The sequence below is a fragment of the Bos javanicus genome, chromosome 11 (genome assembly GCF_032452875.1).
Source record: "Bos javanicus breed banteng chromosome 11, ARS-OSU_banteng_1.0, whole genome shotgun sequence".
Lineage (NCBI taxonomy): Eukaryota > Metazoa > Chordata > Mammalia > Artiodactyla > Bovidae > Bos > Bos javanicus.
This window is the reverse complement of record NC_083878.1, coordinates 49728939-49745426: the sequence shown is the minus strand read 5'-3', so window position 1 is coordinate 49745426 and position 16488 is coordinate 49728939. Positions and strand designations below refer to the sequence as shown.

At 45.3% G+C, this 16488-nt stretch overlaps 1 protein-coding gene and 1 pseudogene across 2 annotated transcripts in view; one reads left to right on the top strand and one right to left on the bottom strand.

The window, feature by feature from the left end:
- Positions 1-16488, top strand: part of TCF7L1 (transcription factor 7 like 1) — a 202876-nt gene that overhangs the window by 15420 nt on the left and 170968 nt on the right. The window lies entirely within an intron of this gene.
- On the bottom strand, positions 6125-6982 carry LOC133257156 (small ribosomal subunit protein eS4, X isoform-like; annotated as a pseudogene).

Genomic DNA, 16488 nt, shown 5'->3' with positions numbered 1-16488 from the left:
CTAGGTCAGTGATCACACCATCGTGATTATCTGGGTCGTGAAGATCTTTTTTGTACAGTTCTTCTGTGTATTCTTGCCACGTCTTCTTAATATCTTCTGCTTCTGTTAGGTCCATAGGGCGGGTCATGGTGGAGAGATTTGACAGAATGTGGTCCACTGGAGAAGGGAATGGCAAACCACTTCAGTATTCTTGCCTTGAGAACCCCATGAACAGTATGAAAAGGCAAAATGATAGGATACTGAAAGAGAAACTCCCCAGGTCAGTAGGTGCCCAATATGCTACTGGAGATCAGTGGAGAAATAACTCCAGAAAGAATGAAGGGATGGAGCCAAAGCAAAAACAATACCCAGCTGTGGATGTGACTGGTGATAGAAGCAAGGTCCGATGCTGTAAAGAGCAATATTGCATAGGAACCTGGAATGTCAGGTCCATGAATCATGGCAAATTGGAAGTGGTCAAACAAGAGATGGCAAGAGTGAATGTCGACATTCTAGGAATCAGTGAACTGAAATGGACTGGAATGGGTGAATTTAACTCAGATGACCATTATATCTACTACTGCGGGCAGGAATCCCTCAGAAGAAATGGAGTGGCCATCATGGTCAACAAAAGAGTCCGAAATGCAGTACTTGGATGCAATCTCAAAAACGACAGAATGATCTCTGTTCATTTCCAAGGCAAACCATTCAGTATCACAGTAATCCAAGTGTATGCCCCAACCAGTAACGCTGAAGAAGCTGAAGTTGAATGGTTCTATGAAGACCTACAAGACCTTTTAGAACTAACACCCAAAAAAGATGTCCTTTTCATTATAGGGGACTGGAATGCAAAAGTAGGAAGTCAAGAAACACCTGGAGTAACAGGCAAATTTGGCCTTGGAATACGGAATGAAGCAGGACAAAGACTTAATAGAGTTTTGCCAAGAAAATGCACTGGTTATAACAAACACCCTCTTCCAACAACACAAGAGAAGACTCTATACATGGACATCACCAGATGGTCAACACCGAAATCAGATTGATTAAATTCTTTGCAGCCAAAGATGGAGAAGCTCTATACAGTCAGCAAAAACAAGACCAGGAGCTGACTGTGGCTCAGACCATGAACTCCTTATTGCCAAATTCAGACTTAAATTGAAGAAAGTAGGGAAAACCACTAGACCATTCAGATATGACCTAAATCAAATCCCTTATGATTATACAGTGGAAGTGAGAAATAGATTTAAGGGCCTAGATCTGATAGATAGAGTGCCTGATGAACTATGGAATGAGGTTCGTGACATTGTACAGGAGACAGGGATCAAGACCATTCCCATAGAAAAGAAATGCAAAAAAGCAAAATGGCTGTCTGGGGAGGCCTTACACATAGCTGTGAAAAGAAGAGAAGCGAAAAGCAAAGGAGAAAAGGAAAGATATAAACATCTGAATGCAGAGTTCCAAAGACTAGCAAGAAGAGATAAGAAAGCCTTCTTCAGCAATCAATGCAAAGAAATAGAGGAAAACAACAGAATGGGAAAGACTAGGGATCTCTTCAAGAAAATCAGAGATACCAAAGGAATGTTTCATGCAAAGACTTTAAAAATGGTCTGTATCAAAAAAACAACAAAACAAATTAGTGGTTTGTGTGAGTTCTTCATCTATCAATAGGATGATGTGCATACAACTAATTCATACACACACACAAGTTTTAACTTTTTATTTTGGAATAATTTTAGACATAGGAAAGGGTGCAGACTCATACAGAGAATTTCTATATACTTTACCCCAGATTTCTCCAAATGTTAATATTTATTACATTTTAAAAACCTTTCTATAACTTTTTTTCTGAATCATTTGAGAGTAAGTGACAGACTAGATAGCTTTGTGTGTTTGTCCTAAAACCAAGGACATTTACCATGATATAATTATCAAAATCAGGAAATTGTTGTCTCAACTACAGCCCTTATTCAGATGTTGGCTGATTGTCTTCCTAATGGCTTTTGTAGTAAAAGAAAGTGTTAAAAATTTTTGGTGGGGATGGGAGGTGTTCAGAAGGTGCCTAAGACCGTGTGCTATACTTAGTTGTCATGTATTTTTACTCTCCCTCAGTCTAAAATAGTTTGTTTCTTTTTAATAATTTTATTTTTAGTCTCCCTCAGACTAGAAAAGTTTAAAAAAAAATAACTTTATTTATTTGTGGCCATTCTGGGTCTTTGTTACTGCACAGGCTTTTCTCCAGTTGCAGCGAGTGGGGGCTGTTGCTCTTGGTTGTGGTGCGTGGGCATCTCATTGCGGCGGCCTCCCTTGCTGCAGAGCTCGGGCTCTAGGACATGTGGGCTTCAGTTGCTCTGGGGCTCTAAAGCATAGGCTCTGTAGTTGTGGTGCACGGGCTTAGTTGTTCCACAGCACGTGGGATCCTCCCAGACCAGGGATCCAACCCTTGTCTCTTGCACTGGCAGGCAGATTTCCTTACCACTGAGCCACCAGGGCAAACCCTAGAACAGATTTTTGAACTGTGTCTTGTATTGACTTTAAGAATACAAGCCATTTATTTTGTAGGACCTTGAACTTTTTTTTCCCCCTAATGTTTCTTCAAGTAGATTTTGGGCAAGAATACTGCAAAACTGATGTCCTTCTCAATGCTTCTCCTAAGAGGCACCATCTATTTTTCCCATTCATAGGTGGTGTTAATTTTGGTCATTTGGTTAAAATTTGGTCTACCAGATTTATCCAAGAAAGTTACTGTTTTTTAATGTTTCTTTGTGTGTGTATATGTGTGTTTTAAATGTATTTTTAATTGGATGATAGTTTCTTTACAATGTGAAAGTTACTATTTTACTGTTTGTGATTATGAGTATCTTGTGAGGAGATACTTTGGGACTATGGAAGTACAGCATTGTTCATCACTTTCAACTACTGGTTTTAGTATCCACTGATGTTTCTTACCAGAACTAGTTATCACTGTGGCCAAATTTTTTGTTTTATTTATTTATTTTTGTATTTTTGATGAAAATTGTATGGTGGTTGGATTTTTAAAGTTTGTTATTTTAACTCAGGAACAATTTCTCAGCTCTGTAAGTTGTTGAATTGTTTAGCATATTTGTGAATACTAAGATGAAGGAACAAGATGGCTTGGGTCCTTTTTAAAAAATAATAGTTTGTTCTTCATAGTTTTTATGATCTTTACTATGCCAGCATCAATGATAAATCAGTGATTTACCAAGAATTTAACGGCTCACAATTTTGAGATCTTGTGAAATATTGAGGTAGCAATATTTTGTTCTTTGTTCTTCATAGAATGTAAAGAAGTTCCTAATTGGGATTTTTAGGTTCTTATCTGATGACTGGAGTTTCTCATAGTCTGTCTAGATTTTCTTAAATGCAACCCCAGGGTTCTTTAAACCTGTTTTTCTGTGTCCTGTATTTCTTGAAAATCGTTAGCTGGACTTAGATTCTTGATCAGGCTCCAAGGTTCTCACTGTCCTTTTAAAATTTATTTTATTTTTAAATTTTTTTGGTTCTGTAAATTGACTTTCATAGACTTTCTTTTACTTCTTACTTTATTTTTGCACGACTCTTTCATAAATGACCTTTCATGGAGAGGCACTGCAGGTCAGCCTGTCTCTCTGTAGTGTTAGCAACCACTGATGATCATCACCCACATCACCTGTGAGCAGTTTCAAAATGGCCATAGTCTGTTTGTATCATTGCTTCTCCATTTATCAGCTGTAACATTTTTAAAAAGAGAAACTGCTGCTGCTGCTGCTGCTAAGTCGCTTCAGTCGTGTCCGACTCTGTGCGACCCCATAGACGGCAGCCTTCCAGGCTCCTCCATCCAATGGATTTTCCAGGTAAGAGTACTGGAGTGGGGTGCCGTTGCCTTCTCCAAAAAAGAGAAACTACCTTTCATCAACTACTAAGTTACCTTAGATCGGAGATCAGCAAACTAAGGTCCACAGGCTAAATCCAACCCAGTGTTTATTTTTGTAATTAAAGTTTTATTGGAACAGCCATGCCCATTCGTTTGCATATTGTGTGTGGCTGCTTTTGCACAGCAATGGCTGGGTTGAGCAGTTGCCACTGGGGCCATAAGTGGCCCATGTCTGCATATATGCTCACTCAGTCGCAAAGTCGTATTCGACTCTTTGTGACCCTATAGACTGTAGCCTGAGAGACTACTCTGTCCATGGGATTTTCCAGGTGAGAATACTGAAGTGGATTGCCATTTCCTTCTCCAGGGGATGTTCCTGATCCAGGGATCAAACTTGTCAGGCACAAGTTTGATCCTGCTGTCAGGCACATTCTTCACCACTGCGCCACCTGGGAAGCCCCCTAAGTGGCTCACATTGCTGAAAAGATCTGGCCCTTGATAGAAGCAGTTTGCTGACCCCTGCTCTAGATCATATGGAAGAAGCAATTTAAATGTTTGATCCTTTCTCCAGTTTTCAGTTGTTGTCCTATTATCCTGCAAAGGCGACCACTGAATTTTTTTTTTAATATTGTTACAGACTCATGGATGTAAACCTATTTGGTATAGTTCAACTGATACACAATTATTATCTTTATTGAAACTCAAATTGCCACATCTTTAGCCAGTGGGAGCCTCTTCAAGTTGGTTCCTGAGTTTTTGTGTATACAATCTTTGTGTATACGGTCTTTGATGCTTCCGGGATTACTGGTATGGTGTTCCAGGTTCATCTTGTGGATTTCCTGCTGTAGACCTGGGGCCAGATATTTCTAGGATCTCTGCTTCCTTTCAGTGAAAGATGTTATTTAGAGACCATAGTCTGAATGGTAAGGGTGCATATATAAAGCTCCTAAAGGGTGTTCTGTTTAATGTTATGAGTGCATTAACTAATCCGTAGAATTTGAAAGTAGAATGTGATAGCTGTGATTTTAAAACACATAGTCACTTTTGTTCTAAAAGTATGTATTGTTCTCTATTTTTTTTTTTTTGTATTTATTTATTTATTTGGCTGCGTGGGGTCTTAGTTGTGGCATGTGGCATCTTCCTCATTGCATCATGCAGGATCTTTCCATGCGGCACACGGACTCTAGTTGTGATACTTGGCTCAGTAGTTGCACTGTGCTGGCTCAGTAGTTGTGGCAGACAGGCTTTCTAGTGTTGGCTTGCAGGTTTAGTTGCACCTTATCATGTAGGATCTTCGTTCCCCTCCGCAGGGATCGAACCTACGTCCTCTGCATTGGAAGGTGGATTCTTTACCACTGGACCACCAGGAAAGTCCTAATGGTCTCCATTTTTAATCCTCTTAATAATGTTGTTAATTAATCCTCCTATTTAGTAATTTTAGTTGTACATTAGAATTGTTTTCTATCTTTCATGCTTTTATTCTTTCAATAAAATATATGCTTATCTATTTCTGCCAACCGTTATCATTTCACTGGATAAAGCTCACAAGATTTCCACTCAGATTGCGTGTGGAATGCTTCCCTGTTTTTGAAAGGGTTTGTTCAGATAATGACAGCAAATCCAAACATGCTTCATTTCTCTGTTTCTCACATTGTGACACTAATTAGATATATTGGTCACCTCTGTGACCACATGCTCATCCATCAGGCAGAAGTACAGGTCTTCTGAAGACTGAAGCTGAAACTGAACAACAGATTTACACTGAATGCTGAGGCCAAATTTTTATATATTCCTAGGACCTACCTCACGGTTGCAAAAGATTAAATAAAGTTTTTCAGGAGCATGTAGAACAAAATGCGTAGTATAGTAAGGACTTTGTTAAGGTAACCTTGTTATCAACTTTGGTGGCCTTGGCTTTTCAGGTCTCCCTAGCCCCTATGAAATTTAGTCTCTGTATTGTACCATTCCTTGTATGAACTTGTGTTCAGTTTTGGATTGCTGGTTTTCTAGAACCCATATCCTTAGCAATCCTGGCTGTCGTATTTCCCTTTTGATCACCGTTGCCCCTAGCACAGTGCCTTGTACATAAAATCTGTACTATAGGGTTATTGGTGTGATTGCACTTCCCTCATTTTAACACATCATATATAATAAAATAAACAGCAAAAATCTGGCTTCCTCCTGAACATTGTTAGGCTAACAAGGGAAAATTATCATTCACTTCTTTCATGTATGATCTTTTAGTTTTTATTAATCATTTGGTATTATCTTTAATTAAGTACAAAGACTTTTCCAGACACATCACGTAGAGATCGTTTTATCCACCGCTCTGTTTGGCTGCCAGTCTCTTGTCTCTCTCCTCAACAGTGGTAAGGCGAAGACCCTTTCCATGGGGAAGAGAGATTCACGGTTTGTTGCCTTTGCAAATAACGGAAATGTTCGAGAGCCATGTGGCAAAACTGTTGCCGTTCGCATCTTTCACATGAACTACTTCAGAAGGGCCTGGATGTCTCTCCCAGTTTGTAATCACACCAGTTCTTCCCAGCTTAGCACCTCCAGTCACCATGCACAGGTTACAGTGTCAAATTTGATGAAATCAGTAATCTTGCCAGTCTCCAAGTCAATCTGAATGGTGTCATTCACCTTAATGAGGGGATCGGGGCAACAGATGGTACGAGCATCCTGGGTTACCAGATGAGGGATTCCTTTTGTCCCCACAAATATCTTTCTTTGCACAATTTATACTTGGCCACCCCAGGTGTAATATGATAAATAGCAAAGCGACCCTTGGGGTCATAGATCAAACAAAAATTCTCTCCAGTCTTATCAATGCTGATGACGTTCATAAAACCAGCCGGTAGGTTATATCTCTGCGGACTTTGCCATTGATCTTAATGAATCGCTGCATGCAAATCTTCTTTACTTCATCCCCTGTTAGGGCATACTTAAGTCTGTTCCTTAGGAAAATGATTAGGGGGAGACATTCCCTCAGCTTGTGGGGGCCGGCAGATGGTTAAGGGGCAAACACACTGGTCAATTTATCCAGCATCCAATGTTTTGGAGCTGCTATGAGTTTCAGGTGCTTCTTGGGACCCTGAGCCATGGCTGTGCCAGGCACAAAAAGAGCTCAGGTGTGATTTTTTTTTTTTTTTTTAATTTATTTGATTATGTCAGGTCTTAGTTGCAGCGTTCAGGCTTTTCTAGTTGTGGCGTGGGGGCTCAGGATTTGAGCCATGAGGGCTCTCTGGTTGTCGGGCGTGGGTTCTAGAACAAGGGTCCCCCACCCTTGGGCCATGGTACCGATGTGGGGCCCATTAGGAACTGGACCGCACAGCAGGTGAGCAGCAGGTGATCAAGTGAAGCTTCATTTATAGCTGCTCCCCATCCCTAGCATTTTCACCTGAGCTCCGCCTCCTGTCAAATCAATAGTGGCTGCTGCTGCTGCTGCTGCTGCTAAGTCGCTTCAGTCGTGTCCGACTCTGTGCGACCCCATAGACGGCAGCCCATGAGGCTCCCCTGTCCCTGGGATTCTCCAGGCAAGAACACTGGAGTGGGTTGCCATTTCCTTCTCCAATGCATGAAAGTGAAAAGTGAAAGTGAAATCCCTGAGTCTTGTCCGACTCTTAGCGACCCCATGGACTGTGGCCCACCAGGCTCCTCCATCCATGGGATTTTCCAGGCAAGAGTGCTGGAGTAGGGTGCCATTGCCTTCTCCGAATAGTGGCATTAGATTCTCTTAGGTGCACGAATCCTACTGTGCTTGAATCATCCCCAAACCACTCAGGATGGGTAGAAAAATTGTTTCCCATGAAACTGGTCCCTGGTGCCAAAAAGGTTGGGTACTGCCATCCTAGAGCACAAGGGCTCTCTCTAGTTGTGGCTTTCAGACTTAGTTGCCTGCCGCATGTGAGATCTTAGTTCCCTGACCAGGGATCAGCCCTGCATCGACAGCTTCTTAACCACTGGACCACCAGGGGAGTCCTGGGTGTGATCTTTGATAAGTTGATCACTGGTGGTTGATCCTTTTAATTTTCCTTTAAAAAAAATTTTATTTGGCTGCACTGGGATCTTCATTGTGGCACTCAGGATCTTTAGTTGTGGCATGTGGGAACTAGTTCCCTGACCAGGGATTGAACCCTGGCCCACTGCATTGGGAGCATGGAGTGTTAGCCACTGGACCACCAGGAAGGTCCCTTAATGTTACTTTTTATGAAGATTTCTTCAGTTCATCCCAGTTTAAGGCTGTACATTCTTTTAAAAATGAAGCAGATGTCTGTGCTGGAGACAGAGTTCCCACTGGTATGTAGTTGTGGACATTCCTTCATCTGTAATACTGGGGGTATGTTAGCAGTTGTAGAAGCCATATGTTTTCATAGGCTTTTGCCAAGGAAAATACTTTAGAATTACATTAGCAACTCCAAGGTATTTTGGCTTCTGAGAGGACACATGGTAGTTTTCCAATTATACAAACGAGAGCTTTTGTTTTATGCTGAAGTTTCTTACAGGCTCTGGGAACAATAGAGCCTCTATCAGCATTTCCCAGAGTAACTTCCTAGGGATGTTAAGAGGTAGTATTATTGCTTCATTTCTGCAAGATTTTAACATGCCGGTGTGGTCTCTTAGAGGGGAGTGTGCTATGCAGGAGTCCTCTGGCTTATTTGACCAAGGCTTTCCTTGTGTTTGGAGTACTACCATCCGCCCAGTGTCTCTCACCCCATGCACACATTTCACTTCATAGTCCCTGGCTCCCAGCCTTAGATGTGGTCCCTGATGCAAATGCTGAGCTCCCTGCACTTGAGCACATTGCTCTGCTGGTAAATTTGTGACTTCACAATGATCCAATAGGCGCTTGTCTTCTTTGGAGCCTAACCTCACTGAAGAACTTGGGGAAAGGGCCTGTTTTCTATGGGGTTCTAGCACCAAGCATTTATATTTTTTCATTTATTTATTTTTGGCTGTGCTGGGTCTTTGTTGCTACACAGGCTTGTCTCTAGAGAGTGGGGTTACACTCTAGTTGTGGTGCTCAGGCTTCTCACTGCTGTGGCTTCTTTTTGTTGCGGATCACGGGCTCTAGAGTGTGCGGGCTTTAGTAGTTGCGGTTTCCAAGCTCTAGACCAGTGCTTCCCTGGTAGCTCAGATGGCAGAGAATCTGCCTACAATGCAGGAGACCCGGGTTCGATCCCTGGGTTGGGAAGATCTCCTAGAGAACGGAATGGCAACCCACTCCAGTATTCTTGACTGGAGAATTCCATGGACAGAAGAAGCTGGTGGGCTACAGTCTGTTGGATTGCAAAGAGTCAGACACAACTGAATGACTCACACACACACACACACACACACACACACACAAGCTCTAGAGCACAGGCTCAATAGTTGTGGTGCATGGGCTTAGTTTTTCCTCAGCCTGTGGGATCTTCCCCGACCAAGGATCGAACCCATGTCTCCTGCTTTGGCAGGTGGATTCTTTGCCACTGTGCCACCAGGGAAGCCCAGCACCAGGCGTTTAGAAGGCTCTTCACAAATATTTGTTGGATGAGTGAAGGGTCTGTCGATCCCTTCATTCTGAATAGCATCTCACAGGACCAGAGCTCTAGCAAACCCACTTTGGGAACCATAGCTTGGTCTTCACTTTCAGTGTGAATAACTGGAATTCTGGTAGACCTTCATAATGCTACTGAATGTCCTCAGTGCATCCACCTAGCAAGGTAAACTGTCAACATTTTTAAAGATGAGGCTCAGTCTTTGAGCTCTTGTCTCAGTGGCACATAGTGAATCAGCTGGGATTGGAACCTTCATTTCCTGATACCTGTCCCTGGGCCCATTACCCCCAGACAGCCTGCAGCCCCCTCTCACATTGTTAGTTACATAAATGGTAGCTGGTGTTCAGGCCACGAGGGAGGGAGAAATCAGATGCCCCTTTGTGTACTCATTAACGCAGGCAGAACAAAAGGCCCAGCTTGGTTTTCGAGTTCAAGTTTGGCTCACATGTGGTCCTCAGTGGAGATTATGATCTCAGGTAAATTAAAAACAAATGTTAAAGAAGTCATAATGAGGTAGACGGAGTTCAGGATTCTTGTTTTTCAACACTGGGGTAAACAGAGCCCTCTGTAAAGCAGACATTCACCTCCCCTCTTCCACTTTACCTCTCTGCCCATCATTATGATTACTGTTCACTTTTACTTCAGTTAGCCAGGCAGGTACGTGTGTACATACGGTGTCCTGTCAGTGCACTCAAGTTTGTTCACCCGTCTCCTTGCTTTTCTGAACCGGGCAGGTAGACATTTAGTTCAGTCTACTATCGCATCAAGTAAAAAGGGAATTGCACATTTGACAAAATGCCCCCTTCCTTGGGCAAGGCCCCCAGTGGCCTGCTCAAGGGAGCTCAAGGCCAACACGTGAGGCGAGAGTACACAGGATCCCCCTGTGTTCTCCTCCTCCAGGCTGAGTTCCCAAGCATATTCTTGACTGGAGCTGGGGAGCCTTGGGGCCCAGTGATTTTACGCACTAAATGGGACTCTGTATGTCTGAGCCAAATTAAGTCTGTGGGCAGTCTTTACGAGCACAGTAACCGTTTTTACAGATGTAAAGAAGCTCAAAAGTACTGTGTATGTTTGTAGTCGCAGTCCCTGTAAAGTTTCCATGAGCACACTGCAAGGGCTCTGTCCACAGAAATTTAGTTCTGTTCTCACCCTGCTTACCTCGTCACTCTGTCAAAGCACATGTCATATGAATGTGTGTGTGTGTGTACACGATTAATTCTCCAGTGGGGGCAGTTTTGTCCCCCAGGGGACAGTTGGCAATGTCTGGAGACATTTTTGGTTGTTACGACCTGGTGGTGGGGGCAGCGGGGAGTTACTACTAGCATCTCGTGGGTAGAGGCCAAGAATGCTGCTCAATGTCTTAAAAGGTACAGGATAGTTCCTCACAGCAAAAAAATTATCTTGCCCCAAAAGCTCATAGTGCTAAGGCTGCAAAACCCTGGTGTACAGACAACATAGTATATCATACATGAATAAAACCATATGCATGTGTGTGTGTGCACATAAACATATGTGGCTATGTGCATGTGCATATGTCATTATATGTGTATATGCATATAAAAGGGCTTCCCAGGTGGCTCAGTGGGTCAAGAATCCACCTGCCAATGCAAGAGCCAAGGGTTCGATCCCTGGGTTGGGAAGATCCCCTGGAGAAGGGCATGGTAGCCCACTCCAGTATTCTTGCCTGGAGAATTCCATGATCAGAGGAGCCTGGTGGACTATAGTCCATGGAGTTGCAAAGAGTTGGACACGACTGAAGTGACTGAGCACGCACACACATGATGCATATACATGCTGCATGGCATGGCCAAAAAAAGGGAAACATAGCAAGACTTGTACCTGAATTTCTCTTCTTTCTGAGCAGCACTTTTTTTGCAGAGATAATAGTCTCTTTCTTGAGGGTGTTCAGTGTCCCAGAGGAGTATTGCATATATTAAGTCACTTAATCCTCAAAATGACCCTACTGGTGGGCACAGTGGTTATTCCTTCATTACTCTGGAGGAAATCTGGGCTCAGAGAGGCCAAGATCTTTGCCTGAGGCCACTCAGCCTTCCAGAGGCGGGGATCGATGTAGAACCCACTTTTGCTGGCTCCTCCCACAGGGCACCACCTCCCACTAGGCCATGTGGTGGTAGGAGGGGCTTTGTGAGTTTGGGGGACCTCGCCTGGACATGGCCAGTACAGTGGAGACGCTGAACGGGGTGGCCTGTGGGGCTCCTTCCAATGGTTGCATTCTGAGGCTGCAGTTTGGAAATGGTCAGTAGTGCCTGAGCATTGTCTCTGAGAAGCCCTGATCCTATGAACCTGAGACGCTATGAAACCTGTAGGGTTTTTTGGACTCACAGCCTCCTGCTGGGTCCATAGCACTGGCTTGGAGGCTTCTGGGGGAGGGGGGCAGGGGAGAGTAGGAGGGATGGTGGCAAGTCAGCCTGCCTGGGCCTGGGGAGCTGGATGGGTCAGGACAGGAGAGACCCTGCTGGTTTTCCTGCCTTTCCCTCCTTTCTCCCTCCTTTGCTGCCCAGGGGAAGCCTGGGGCTTCATAGGAGATGATGGGGTGGCGGGGGGTGGGGGGGGTGCAGTTGGTGGTAATTACTCACCGTGTGCACGGACAGTGGGTGTGGCCTGGTACCTCCAGGGAGGCTGAAAAGCTGGGGAACTCGATAAGAATGTGAGAGAATGTGAGACTTCCCTGGTGGCTCAGTGGTTAAGAATCTGCCTGCCAATGCAGGGGACATGGGTTTGATCCCTGGTCTGGGAAGATTCCACATGCCGCAAGGCAGCTAAGCCCATGGGCCACAACTACTGAGCCCTCACTCTAGAGCCCAGGAGTCGCAACAACAGAAGTCAGTGCTCCGCATCTGGAGAGTAGCTCTGGCTCTCCAAAACTAGAGAAAGATTGCACATAGCAATAAAGACACAGCACAGACAAAAAAAAATTTAAAACAAAGTGTTGGAGGAAAGCAAGCATTCTGCGGGAAGTAAGGAAGGTGTAGAGTAGCCTCTTGGGGGAGGGGGGAGATTAGAGGTACATACTCTAGTATCCAAAGTATACAGTAGTCATGTACTGTTGTGAGAGTAGGACCGTAAGGAAGGCTGAGTACCAAAGAATTGATGCTTTCAAACTGTGGTGCTGGAGAAGACTCTTGAAAGTCCTTTAGACAGCAAGGAGTCAAACCAGTCAATCCTAAAGGAAATCAACCCTGGATATTCATTGGATGGAATGAAGCTCCAATACTTTGGCCACCTGATGTGAGCAGCTGACTCATAGGAAAAGACCTTGATGCTGGAAAAGATTGAGGACAGGAGAAGCAGGTGACAGAGGATGAGATGGTTGGATGGCATCACTGATTTAATGGACACGAACTTGGGCAGACTCTGGGAGATACTGAGGGACAGGGAAGCCTGGCATCCTTGGGGTCCATGGGGTCACAAAGGGTCGGATGCGACTTAGAGACTGAGCAAGAACAATAACAATCCAAAGTATAAACAAGGAACCAGCCACACTGCCGTTTAAGCGCCTGCCTCGTGGGCAGCAGCTGGAAAGCTGGTGGCCACAACATCAGCCCAAAGGTTCCCTTAGCCTGGCCTCAGAACCCCAGGAGCTGAGCAATGAACAGGCTGCATTTTGCTGCCTTGTCCCCTCTTGCATGGGTGCTTTAGAATATAGGTGCCCATTGCCCTCTGTCTGGGACCTCTCTGTTTTTCTGGGTTTGGTACCCGAGGACCATCTACAGACTCCATGGGAAGCTGAAACCTACCCAGAGCTCCAGGGTCCAGCTTTCCTGAGAGCTGTTTCAGCACTTTTCAAATGTATTTTGCTGTGGAAAGATAAGAACCTGTTTAATGAAGTCTGGGACTTCCCTGTTGGTCTAGTGGTTAAGAATCCACCTGCCAATGCAGAAGACATGGATTTGACCCCTAGTTCAGAAGATCCCACATGCCACAGGGCAACTAAGCCCGTGTGCCACAACTACTGAGCCTGTGCCTGACAGTCAGAGAAGCCACCACTATGAGAAGCCCTCACACCGCAACAAAGACTGGTCCCAACTTGCTGCAACTAGAGAAAGCCCACGCACAGCAAAAAAAGGACCCAGTGCATCCAAAACTAAATTAACCAATAAAATTTAAAAAATAAAAATAATGTTATCCAAATCCTGTGCTGAGAGGTTTGGGTACAGAGAGAAAGCGCCACCTTGCAAATCCTGAGAAAAATCATTGTGTCTGAATTGCCAAAATCACTCTAGGTTAGGCTAGCATAGTTTTGGGAGATGATAAAGATCCTTGTCTCCTTTTGGGGGTAAAAAAAAACAAACCACAACACTCTGGGGTTTTCTACTCTTGATGCATCTTGCATTTGCATGTCCTGTGCTAATGAAATGTTGTCATGCCTCTCTGTAAGTGGATAATTGAGTAGAGCAGCATGCTAATTTCTCTCTCAGTCAGGCCTGCCATGAGGCCTGGCTCTTTGGAGATGGTCCAAAACCGAATAGCCGGAGCTCACCTGCGGGAGAGCCTCCTGGCACCAGAAGCCCCCCGCCACACCTTCCTGTCTGTCCTCCGAAGGTGGTTTTCCACCCTAAGAAAGATTGTCGTTATTGAAGGACCATGCCTTTAAATCTGCCTGCGTCTCCATCTCTGGTACAAATTGTCTTCCCTCCGGCGAGTTTCTGTCTCCGAGTTGGCTGTGAGGAGGTGGAAGTACAATCGGGCTTTGTGTTGGAGGAGGGCTCTGCAGCGCCCTGGAAGGTGGGATTCAGCCTTGTGTAAATAAATAGCAGGAGGCGCCCGCATAAGGCCAAGGGGATTCCTGGAACCGGAGAGAGGCTTGTGCCCGAGACCAGAAACTCTTTCTGGTATTTCTTCTGCAGCCTCTGCAGCCTCTTCCGCCCTCAGGAGCCTTTCAAATGGTCTGTGGGAAGCCCTGGCGCCCGTTCTCTTGGAACCACTCTGGACTCCTGGAGCTCCTGGACCAACCACTGACCCTCAGGACCCCGGTCTGTACCCTTTTTGTGGTCTAGAGAGATGTGCCTTGCCCCTCAGGTTCACTCTGGGCTGCTCAGGTTGCCTAAGGAACCAGTGGGCAGACACACGCCTGCCCTGCTTCAGCTTTTCCTCACGCTTTATGCATCGGTCATTGTGCGCATGCCCAGTGAGGTCTTTTGCAGAAAGACCCCTGGAGGCTGAGACGGGCATCCGGTAGCTGCCTGCATTTTGGAGATCTCATGGGGTGGGAAGGGAGGCAGGTTTGGCCATTGTACCACCTTCCGTTATCGGGGCCTGCCCTCTTGACTGGTTTGGGGGCTGGGCCTTTTGCCATTCGAGAAGGGAGAAGCCCTGAGAAAATTAAAGGTCTTATTCAGGCTTTCTTGGCCCACGGCCCATGGAAGCCTTGATGAAAGGGATGCCTGGGGAGAAGTGGGACATCTGGCTCCTCTCCAGGACCCCTCACAGCAGGCCTGGGCCGGGATCAGGCATCCCCCTGGCCCTGCTGCCCTGGCAGCGTCCTCCTGCCACGTTGGCCAGTTTCCTTCTGCCCCTCCAAGTCCTTCTCTGCTTCCTCTCTCCATCTGCCACTTAGGGGGCCAGCTTCCTCCCGCAGCATCTCTGCTGCTTCCCTGGGGTCTCGGCGCTCTGAGTGATGGTCACTGGGTTGCTGGGTTTCCGAGCTTGCCCGCCACCCTGAGGAGAGCTTTGCTGAGTATCCACACATGCTTGGAGGGATCCAGGACCCCCTCATGTGACGGGGGAAGGGTGTTACCCTTCTCTCCCCTATCTAGAGGTGGCGTTTTTGATTATTTTCTTTTTCATATTAAAACATAGTAGTAATAACAGTTTTACCCATTTGAACACATTTAGACTCATGTAAATAGACTCCTGTAATTCCACCGCTAGTTCCAAACCTCTAAAATCTCTGTGCTGCAACCACTTTGTAGTCATGCTGTCCCACCCACCTTTTTCCCCAGCCACCACTACTCTGTCCTCCAACATGCTCCCTAAGGATCTGTGGTTCACATCCACTGCATCTTCCCATAAATGTCACGGGCTTCCCAAATGGCTCTGTGGTAAAGAATCTGCCTGCCAGTGTGTGCCAACTGGAAACATTGGTTCAATCCTTGGTCAGGGAAGATCTCCTGGAGAAAGAAATGACAACCCACTCCAGTATTCTTGCCTGGGAAGTTCCATGGAGAGAGGAACCTGGTGGGCTCCAGTCCATGGGATCTCAAAGGGTCCAACGTGACTTAGCAACTAAACAACAACAATACATTTCACTGCTGCTGCTGCTAAGTCCTTCAGTAGTGTCCGACTCTGTGCAACCCCATAGAAGGTACCCACCAGGCTCCCCTGTCCCTGGGATTCTCCAGGCAAGAACACTGGAGTGGGTTGCCATTTCCTTCTCCAATGCATGAAAGTGAAAAGTGAAAAGTGAAAGGGAAGTTGCTCAGTCGTGTCTGACTCTTAGCGACCCCATGGACTGCAGCCTAGCAGGCTCCTCTGTCCATGGGATTTTCCAGGCAAGAGTACTGGAGTGGGGTGCCATTGCCTTCTCCGGTACGAGGTAAAAGATGACAATGAAGTCTACTCAAAATCTCTACCTTCCTTTGTACTTTATTATGATCAAGCTGAGCCCTGAGCACTTCTCCAATTCAGCATCAACCCAGCCTTCTTCCTCCCGATTCTCAGCTGCCTCTGTGCATCAACGTTTTTTATCTATTGCAACCCTGTTCTCCTGCTCATCGTAAAAATGCCTCCCTTAGCCCAGTGCTTCAAAATTATGTATTATAGGAAGAAACAGATGAAGTCTAAGTTGAAAAGAATGTTGTGTGTAACAATAACCTTAGGCTGGAGATCGCCCAAGGGAGAAAGACAAGTTGAAAAAAAAAGTGCGCAGGAAACCTTGACAGTGGATTTGAGCTCATCTTTTTGATGTCTTGGTGCATTTTTTGTTTGTTTTAAGTTAAGAGGCTTAATTTTATTCCAGAAGATCGTTTGCTAGTCATTTGTATTGAGAACCCACAAATCATTCCTGTTTAATTGGAGTAAGACAGGGTGTGGTTGTTGAGGGCTGTCTGGGCTCCCCAAGCCCGTGTGGAAGAATTG